Source organism: Trichosurus vulpecula, chromosome 2 (assembly GCF_011100635.1).
Source record: "Trichosurus vulpecula isolate mTriVul1 chromosome 2, mTriVul1.pri, whole genome shotgun sequence".
NCBI lineage: Eukaryota > Metazoa > Chordata > Mammalia > Diprotodontia > Phalangeridae > Trichosurus > Trichosurus vulpecula.
The window spans coordinates 83,994,641-84,004,489 of NC_050574.1; the positions used below are offsets into that span (position 1 = coordinate 83,994,641).

The following is a 9,849-nucleotide window of genomic DNA, read 5'->3' on the forward strand; positions in this document are numbered from 1 at the left end:
TGATAGATAGTAATAGTTCATCTATGATTTTTCTACTTTATTTGTCTGAGCCTCTATTAGAATTTATAACAGCTCAATAGGAAAGCAGAGAGAATGGCAAGGCCAGGTGGAGGCTATGGTTATGCAGTAATTGTGCTAAGCCACAGGCTAGAACCTCTATAAAGCCAGGGAAAAGGATGCTCCAAACCAATGAAATAAAGGACATAAGAGCAACTTAGAAATAGCTCTGAGATATCCTTTTTTGAACATTTCTATAGCACTTTACATTTTAAAAGGAGGCATAATCACAACAACCCTGTGGGAAAGAAATGTATACCAATTTTTTGGATGAGGAAAATGATGAGACTGAAGAACTGACTTGAGCTTGGTCATTTAAGCCTAGATCCTCTCAAAGTCCAGTTACCCTTCTAGTACATTATCTAGTTAGAAAACAAACATTTATTAAGCACTTATTATATGCCACGAACTATGCTAAGAACTAGGGATAGAAAAAAGGCAAAAACATGGTCCCTGTTCTCAAGAAACTCATATTCTAATTGGGTAGACAATGTACCAAAAATCATACATACAAGATATATACCATATAAATGGGAAGGCATTTCAGAGGAAGGCACTGGCAGTGTGGGGAAAGGAATATCTAACTATCTTAAAGGCTATCTATCACATATATATGCATATTACATATATAAAATTTTGAAATATAATGCTTCTGAATAGTATATAAATCACTGACCTCTCATTTCTTGATCCTGAACCATTCTCCAAAAGTTTTCACTGTCTTCACCAATTTTTTCATTTACATTGAAATCACCAAGTACTGAGTAAGTCAAGTCAGCAAGCATTTATTAAGTGCTTGATATGTGCTAGGCACTGTGCTAAGTGCTGAGGATAAAAGAAAATCAAAAGCATCCCATGCCTTCAAGGAGCTCACATTCTGATGGCACAGGCAACATGTGAACAACTACGTACACAGGGTAAATCACAGATGATCACAGAGGAACATCACTAACACTGAAGGGGACTGGAAAGACAGTTTGCAGAAGTGATAACTGAGCTGAAATTTTAAGGAAACCATAGAAGCTAGAAAATGGAGATGAGGAGGGAGAATATTCCAGATATGGGGGCAGCCAATAAAAATGAACAGATGCTTCATTCAAGCAATGGTAAGGAGCATCGTGTTACTGGATTGTAGAGTTTGTGAAGGGGAATAAACTTTAAGAAGACTGGGAAAGTAGGAAGGGGCTAGGCTATGAAGGGTTTTAAATCCAAACATGGGACTTTTTATGTGATCCTGGAGGTAATCAGCAATCGTTAGAGTTTATTGAATAAGAAAAAGATAAGGTCAGACCTGTGCTTTGGAAAGATCAGCTGAACAGCTGAGTGGAGAACAGACTGGATTTGGGAAGTGACTTGAGGAAGGCAGACCAACCAACTAGTAGGCTATTTAATAGTCCAAGCATAGGGCACTTAGTTTAGAAGATGGTTTCAATTTTTCATTGAATTATTTTCACTTCAGGTTGCCTCCATATTACCTAGGATTGAGGTTAGTGATCACGCATAAAAATTTGATGTGTGCTCCCCACCTTAGCACATGGCTAGCATTCACAGACTCAAGGCATGCTTCAACCTTGGATATTTATATTCTACCAATTCCCAATAGCTCCGCTTGTAAGGCAGCTGTCTCACCAGCAACACTGCCACATGTCAGCATGGCTTCAGCAATGGGTAATCATGACCAATAAATTAGTTCAATTTTGAGGAGGAATAAGTGAGCTGAGTATGTAATCTACGGCAACTTTCACAGATTCTATGACAAATCATTGCCTCAATAATTGTGTACCTTTGGGTTTTGTTGTTTTGTTTTGTTGGTCATAAAGTTTGTTTGTAGCACTTTGAATTTTCTAAGTAAAATGTACAACATGTTCCAGATTACGCATTGTATTTTATATTCTTCATTTTCAAGTTGCTATTGAACATGATATATGTAAAATGAACTGAATCAACATGAGAAATTGCTAGTCTGTTCATTCATAGCTCATATACAAGAAATAAAGAGTAATGATAAATACATTGCACAATGATAAGCACACATCCAGGTGTAGATAAGACTGAAGTTCTCCAAGAGCAGTAACAGTCCTTCTTATATATAACCTGCAGAATGCAGTCTTTAAAGAGATAGACAAAGTATGAAAGGACTAGTGGATACTAACCAGACTTGAAGAGTCATTAATAAATAACTGTCAACTTGAGACAGGTCTCTACTTTAGCATCTCAGAGATTAAATATCCTTTATTGGTGCTATTGAGCATTTTTTTCAAAGAAATTTGTGAAAACATAGATGGCACACTTATTAACTTCAGAGGTGACACAGTGCTGAAAGAGAGAGGGCTGTTGTGTTGGGTGACAAAGTTGGGATCAAATGGACTGCATCTAATTAGACTATATTAAATAGGGAAAATAACAAAGTACCAGTTGAGTTTTTTTTTAATTAAATGGTCAATATTCTCTCCTCCCTCCGTTTTTGTAGGTGATCAAGCTAAGGAAGGAAAGAGAAAACCACATCAACAGTTCCCCCTCTGATTTTATGGCTGCCACCAATCATACCTTCTACCCAGATGTCTTCCTCCTTTGGGGCATCCCAGGTCTAGAAGAACTGCACATCTGGATCTCCATCCCCTTCTGCACCATGTATGTAGTGGTCCTTGGATGTAACTCTACGTTGATCACATTTATCTGGATGGAGCATAGTCTACATGAACCTATGTATCTCTTCCAGGCCACTTTGTTCCTGTCTGACCTTTTGCTCTCCAGCACCATCATGCCCAAAACGCTGGCCATTTTTTGGTTCAAGGATAGAGTCATTTCTTTCCAGGCCTGTATAACCCAGATGTTCTCTATCATTGCCATCTTTGTCATGGAGTCCACAGTGCTTCTGGCCACAGCTTTTGACTGCTATGTAGCCATTTGCTTTCCTCTGAGGTACACCATGATCCTGACCCTTTCTGCGATTAGGAAAATTGTGGGATTTTCTGTGGCCAGGGGCCTACTTATCACTTCCCCTTTTGTCTTCCTAGTTGAGCGGCTACCATTCTGCGGAAACAACATCATTGCTGATACTTACTGTGTGCAGACTAAGATTTCCAGACTGGCCTGTGCAGATATAACAGCCAATAATATTTACACTTTAGCATTGTCTTTCTTGTCCACAGGCTTAGATGTCATCCTCATTTCTATCTCCTACACTTTCATTCTTTGAGCTGTCTTCCACCTCCCATCCTGTGATGCCCAGCTCAAGGCTCTGGGCACCTGCAGTTCACATGTGTGTGTCATCCTCATGTTCTACCTACCAGCCTACCTAATATTGCTGATCAACCACATGTACTACGGGGTCCTGCTAGCTAATCTCTACCTTGTGGTGCCCCCCGCTCTGAACCCCATTATATATGGTGTCAGGACTAAACAAATACGGGATCATATCATACATATGTTCTCCCAACTGAGCCTGGGAGACTTATCTGGAGGTCTCAGGGATACCTGAGTAGCTTAAGATATTCTGTGTTAAGTCATTATGACTCAAAAATACTATGAATCTATATCCACTTGTATAGATGATTGTGACAATGATTGTAACATCAAAGGTGATTTCTTTCCTGTCAGTTAGACAGCTGGGAGGTACAGTGGGTAGAGCACTAGACCTAGAGTAAGGAAGACCTCAGTAAGTTCACATACTTGTTGGTGTGTTACCTTTGGCAAGTCACTTAACCTCTTCTTGCTCAGTTTTCTTGACTGTAAAATGGTGGTAATAATAGCATCTATCTTTTATGATTGTAGTAAGGGTAAAATTAGAAATTTATAAAGCACTTAGCATGTTGCCTGGCACATAGTAGGCACCATATAAATGCTAGCTATTGTTATTATTCTTATGTTTAACACAGGTCTTATGCATTAAAGATGTATATTATCAGTCCTATTATTTTACATAAATTCCAAATAACCACATATAAGGTGCTTTTCAAATTTAAGTGGTTACATTTATTATAACTATTCAGATGATTGCCTGATCTATTTATCCAGCCCTAACCTGATATTTGCATCTCCAGCTACCTATTAGATATGTCAGACTGGATGTCCCAATATGCTCCAAATTGAACTCATCTTTCCCACCCCCCTAAAATCCTCTCCTTTTTCTAAATTTCCTATTTTTTTCGGGGAAACTATCATTCTCCCCATCATCTAGGCTCACAACCTAGGCACAATCTCCATGACTCACCTTCACTCACCACTCATATCCCATCAATTGTCAAATCCTGCCTTATCTACCTTCATAATATCGCTTGCACGTGCATTTCTTTCCTCTGACACTACAATTACCCTGGTGATCTTAATCACCTCAGCCCCTGACAGATTTGTAAAACCCAGCTGACTGGACTCCCTGTCTCATATTTTTCTCTACTCCAATTTGCTTTCCACTCAACTGTCAAATTGATCTTCTTAAAACTCAGCTATCATCACATCATAATCACTATTCAAAAAACACTGATGGCTCCCTATTACCTCCAGGATCCAATCTATTTCACTTTTAAAGCCCCTACCTGGCCTTACAACCACTTTTCTAATCTTCTTACACTTTATACCCACCCATATACTCTTAAATCTAGTAATAACTATTTCATTGCTGTTCCTTGCACATGACATTCCATCTCAACTCTCAGCATTTTCTCTGGCTGTAAATCATGCCTGGAGTGGCTTATCTCTGCCTTTTAATTTTCCTGACTTCCTTCAAGCCTCAGTGAATGTCCCACCTTCTAGCTCTAAATCACTTTTGATTAGAGAAATGTAAATAAACACAACTCTGAGATACCAGACCACTGACACCTAACCGATTGGCTAATATGATGGAAAAGGGAAATGATAAATGTTGGAGATAATTTGGGAAAATTGGTACACTAATGCTAAAACCTATCTTGACATATAATTGAGGGGGAAAATTATTGTTTAAAAAATAAAGTCCCACCTTCCACAAGAACTCATTCCAAGGGGCGGAGCCAAGATGGCAGCTGGAAAGCAGGTTCTAGTGTTTGCTCCCTGCCAAGTTCCTCCAAAAACCTATAAAAAATGTCTCTGGACCAATTCTAGAACTGCAGAACCCACAAAATAGCAGAGGGAAGCAGGGCTCTAGCACAGGACAGCTTGGATGGTCTCTGGGTGAGGTCTATCACGCATGGAGCTGGGAGCAGAGGGGAGCAGAACCCAGGCTGGGCGGCAGCAGGATCAACCAGACCGGGAGGGGAGCCGGGCGGAGCGGGCCCTACAGCCCTGAATCAGTGAGCTGTGACAGTTACCAGACTTCTCAATCCACAAACACTAAAGACAACAGAGAAGGTTACTGGGAAAAGCTCCTGGAGACAGGGTGATAGAGTTCATAGTTCAGCCACCACCCCAGAGGCAGCAGAGGTGGGGCAGCTACAGAACTACAGCTGCAGTTGTTTCTGACCCCAGGCCCAACTGGTGGGAGGAATTAAGTGGCTGATCAGAGAAGGAGTGAAGAGCCTGCTGAAGATCTGAGTCCAGTCTCGGTTGGGGGTTCTTGGGGAAGGAGGAGTAATGGTGTGGTAGAGCTGGCTGTATAGAAATAGCTCTGAAAACAACGGTGCATCCCCTCAAGCTTGGAACAAAGTACTCTTTACTCTATAAGCAGTCATACCCTGACAAAAAACTCAAGGGTCAAGTAAGTTGGCTGGGAACATGGCCAGGCAGCGAAAACGCACCCAGATTCAGTTCCGGACCTTGGAATCTTTCTTTGATGACAAAGAATACCAAAACATACAGCCAGAAGAAGTCAACAAGGTCAAAGAGCCTAGAACAAATGCCTCCAAGAAAAATATGAACTGGTCTCAGGCCATGGAAGAGCTCAAAAAGGATTTGGAAAAGCAAGTTAGAGAAGTAGAGGAAAAATTGGGAAGAGAAATGAGAATGATGTGAGAAAACCATGAAAAACAAGTCAATGACTTGCTAAAGGAGAACCAAAAAAATACTGAAAAATATACTGAAGAAAACAACACCTTAAAAAATAGACTACCTCAAATGGCAAAAGAGCTCCAAAAAGCCAATGAGGAGAAGAATGCCTTGAAAGGCAGAAATAGCCAAATGGAAAAGGAGGTCCAAAAGACCACTGAAGAAAATACTACCTTAAAAATTAGACTGGAGCAAGTGGGAGTGGAGGAAGTGGAACCAAAGGAATGAAAAAGTGGAAGACAACATCAAATATATCATTAGAAAAACCACTGACCTGGAAAATAGATCCAGGAGAGAGAATTTAAAAATTACTGGACTACCTGAAAGCCATGATCAACAAAAGAGCCTAGACATCATCTTTCAAGAAATTATCAAGGATGCAGACTTCATAACAACCTGGAAAAACCTACACAACATAATGCTGAGTGAGCGGAGCAGAGCCAGGAGAACGTTGTGCACAGCCACAGATATATGGATTCCGTGAGGACCAACCCTGACATACTGCGCTTTTCTCAGCAACCTAAGGGACAAGGACAACTCCAGGGGTCTCACGATGGAGAATACTATCTTCATCAAGACAAAGAACTGCAAAGTTTGAATACAGACTGAGGCACACTACATGCTCGCCTTTTCTGCTTCTCTTTTGTTTTTGTTTTTGGTTTTTTTTTTTTTTTTGGTTCTGTTTCTTCTTTCTCATGATTCATTCCATTGGTCAAGGTTCTTCTCCACGACTTGACTAGTGCATAAATTAATTCAATGCGAAGTTATACATGACAGTTATATGAGACTTCATGCCGTCTCGGGGAGGGAGGGGGAGGGAGGGGAGAAAAACCGGAACTCAAGACTATGTAGAACCGTGTGTGGCAAACTAAAAATAAATAAAGAAATTTATAAAAAAAAAAAGAAATTATCAAGGAGAGCTGCCCTGATATTCTAGACCAGAGGGTAAAATAGAAATTAAAAGAATCCACAGATCGCCTCCTGAAAAAGATCCCAAAAAGAAAACTCCTAGCAATATTGTTGCCAAATTCCAGAGTTCCCAGATCAAGGAGAAAATACTGTAAGCAGCCAGAAAGAAACAATTTGAGTATTGTGGAAAGACAATCAGGATAACGCAAGATCTAGCAGCTTCTACATTAAGAGATTGAAGGGCTTGGAATATGATATTTCAGAGGTCAATAGAGCTAGGATTAAAACCAAGAATCACCTACCCAGCAAAACTGAGTATCATGCTCCAAGGTAAAATATGGATTTTCAATAAAATAAAGGACTTTCAAGCTTTCTCAGTGAAAAGACCAGAGCTGAATAGAAAATTTGACTTTCAAACACAAGAATCAAGAGAAGCATGAAAAGGTAATCAAGCAAAAGAACAAGAAAAACAAATCTCAAGGGACTTACTAAAGTTGAACTGTTTTGTTTACATCCCTGCATGGAAAGATGTTGTGTATGATTCATGAGACCTCAGTATTAGGGTAGATGAAGGGAATATGCATATATATATATATATATATATATATATATATATATATATATATATATATATATATATATATATATGTGTGTGTGTGTGTGTGTGTGTGTGTGTGTATGTATGTATATGTGTGTGTATGTATGTATATATGTATGTGTATATATGTATATATATACACACATATATATATACATATATATATATAGAGAGAGAGAGAGAGAGAGAGCACAGGGTGAATTGAATATGAAGGGATGATATCTAAAAGAAAGAAAATCAAATTAAGGGATGAGAGAGGAATATATTGAGAGAGGGAGAAAGGGTGAGATACAATGGGATAAATTATCTCGCATGAAAGTGGCAAGAAAAAGCAGTTCTGTAGGAAGGGAAGAGAAGGCAGGTGAGGAGGAATGAGTGAATCTTGCTCTCATTAGATTTGACTTGAGGAGGGAATACCATACACACTCAGTTGGGTATCTTACCCCAGAGGAAAGAAGGAGGAAGAAGATAAAAAAGGGAGGGGAGATGATAGAAGGGAGGGCAGATGGGGGAGGAGGTAATCACAAACAAACACTTTCAAAAAGGGACAGGGTCAAGGGAGAAAATTGGATAAAGGGGGATAGGTTAGGAAAGAGCAAAATACAGTTTGTCTTTCACAACATGAGTATTGTGGAAGTGTTTTACATAATGATATGCATGTGGCCTATGTTGAATTGCTTGACTTCTTAGGGAGGGTGGGTGGGAACAGAAGAGGGGAGAGAATTTGGAGCTCAACGTTTTAAAAAGAGATGTTCAAAAACAAAAAAAAAAGTTTTTGCATGCAACTAGAAAATAAGATACACAGGCAATGGGGCGGAGAAATTTATCTTGCCCTACAAGAAAGGAAGGGAAAAGGGGATGGGAGGGGAGTGGGGTGACAGAAGGGAGAGCTGACTGGGGAACAGGGCAACCAGAATATATGCCATCTTGGAGTGGGGGGGAGGGTAGAAATGGGAAGAAAATTTGTAATTCAAACTCTTATGAAAATCAATGCTGAAAACTAAATATAACAAATAAATTAAATAAAATTTAAAAAAATAACTCATTCCAGGTCCTCCTTAACTTTAATGCTTTTCCTCTGAGACTATCTTCAATTTCTCCTGTATATGCCTTGTTTTTACAGAATTGTTTGCATGTTGTTTGTTTAGTTGTGGTCTGTGTATCCCCAGTGCTTAGAATAGTGCCTGGCACAGAGTATGTGAAAAATATGAAATCACTGTTGTTCATTCTATTGATTACAGTTTTTAAGTCTTCCACAATTGTTTCATTACAAGGGTGTTATTACATAAATTGCTCTCCTGGTACTATTCATTTCACTTGGCATTATTTCATATAAATCTTTCCAAGTTTCTTTAAAATGATACCATTCATCCTTTCCTTTAGCACAAAAGTATTCAATTATATTCGTAAGTATTTCATCTGCAGAAGAGTAGTACTGTGAATGCCTGACCGTGTGATTGAGAAGTGAACTTACATGTGGGTGTAAGTGGAGTTAGTACAATTACCTGATGACCCGTCTTGAACTTCAAGACCAGGTATGAGGGTATTTCAAGGAAGTTCTCAAACTAACTATGTTCACTCTGTCATTTTCTCCGGCACTCATCCTTCTCTGAAGCTCTTTCTCCAACATGACCCTGTTTGGATATTGCCTCCCCTCCTTTTTAGCTTTATTTTTATGCTGTTCAATTGGATTGTAAGTGCCTTGATTACAGGCCGTGTGTGTTACTTGATGCTTGTTTTTGTATTCTCATGGTTTAGCACATTGCCTGGATGCAGCAGGAGTTTACCAAATGCTTGTTGACTTGACTTCATTGATCAAAGTTTCTCAGGCAGCAAGACCTACATACCATTCATGTTTAGTGGTAGGATGGCTTCATAGCAGTGATATGGAAGGCAGTAAAAAGGAAATCAACAATCTTTTAAAATCTGATCCTTAGTTCTAAAGTCCTGTTACAATGACACAGTGGATCCCTCAAATTTACTGTGGGTGATGATTGTCCAGCTAAGTAGTCTTTCTTGCCCTTGGGATACTGGGCTCTAATGGTTGTGTGGAGACTACTAATAGGACACAAGTCCTTTATTCCCAGCGACCCATATCTTGGATGCAGGCATCAATCTGAAAGAGTTGTTATATGCTAGGAGCTTATGGGGTGAAAATGGAGAAGAAAAAAAAATTGGCGTGCAGTGCTATGACGAAAAAAAGGAAACATTCCTTCTAAAGCAGGGGCCAAGGATGAGCAAATTTCTTAGGAACAATTTGGCAGGGAAAATAAAACTTGAGGTAAGCAAAGAATTACAGAATTTCAGAGTTGGAAAAAAAGAAAGCA

General features: G+C 39.4%; 1 pseudogene; it reads left to right on the forward strand.

Moving 5' to 3' along the window:
- The first annotated feature begins 2,584 nt into the window (after nt 1-2,584).
- On the forward strand, nt 2,585-3,538 carry LOC118836534 (annotated as a pseudogene).
- Nucleotides 3,539-9,849: the final 6,311 nt, after the last annotated feature.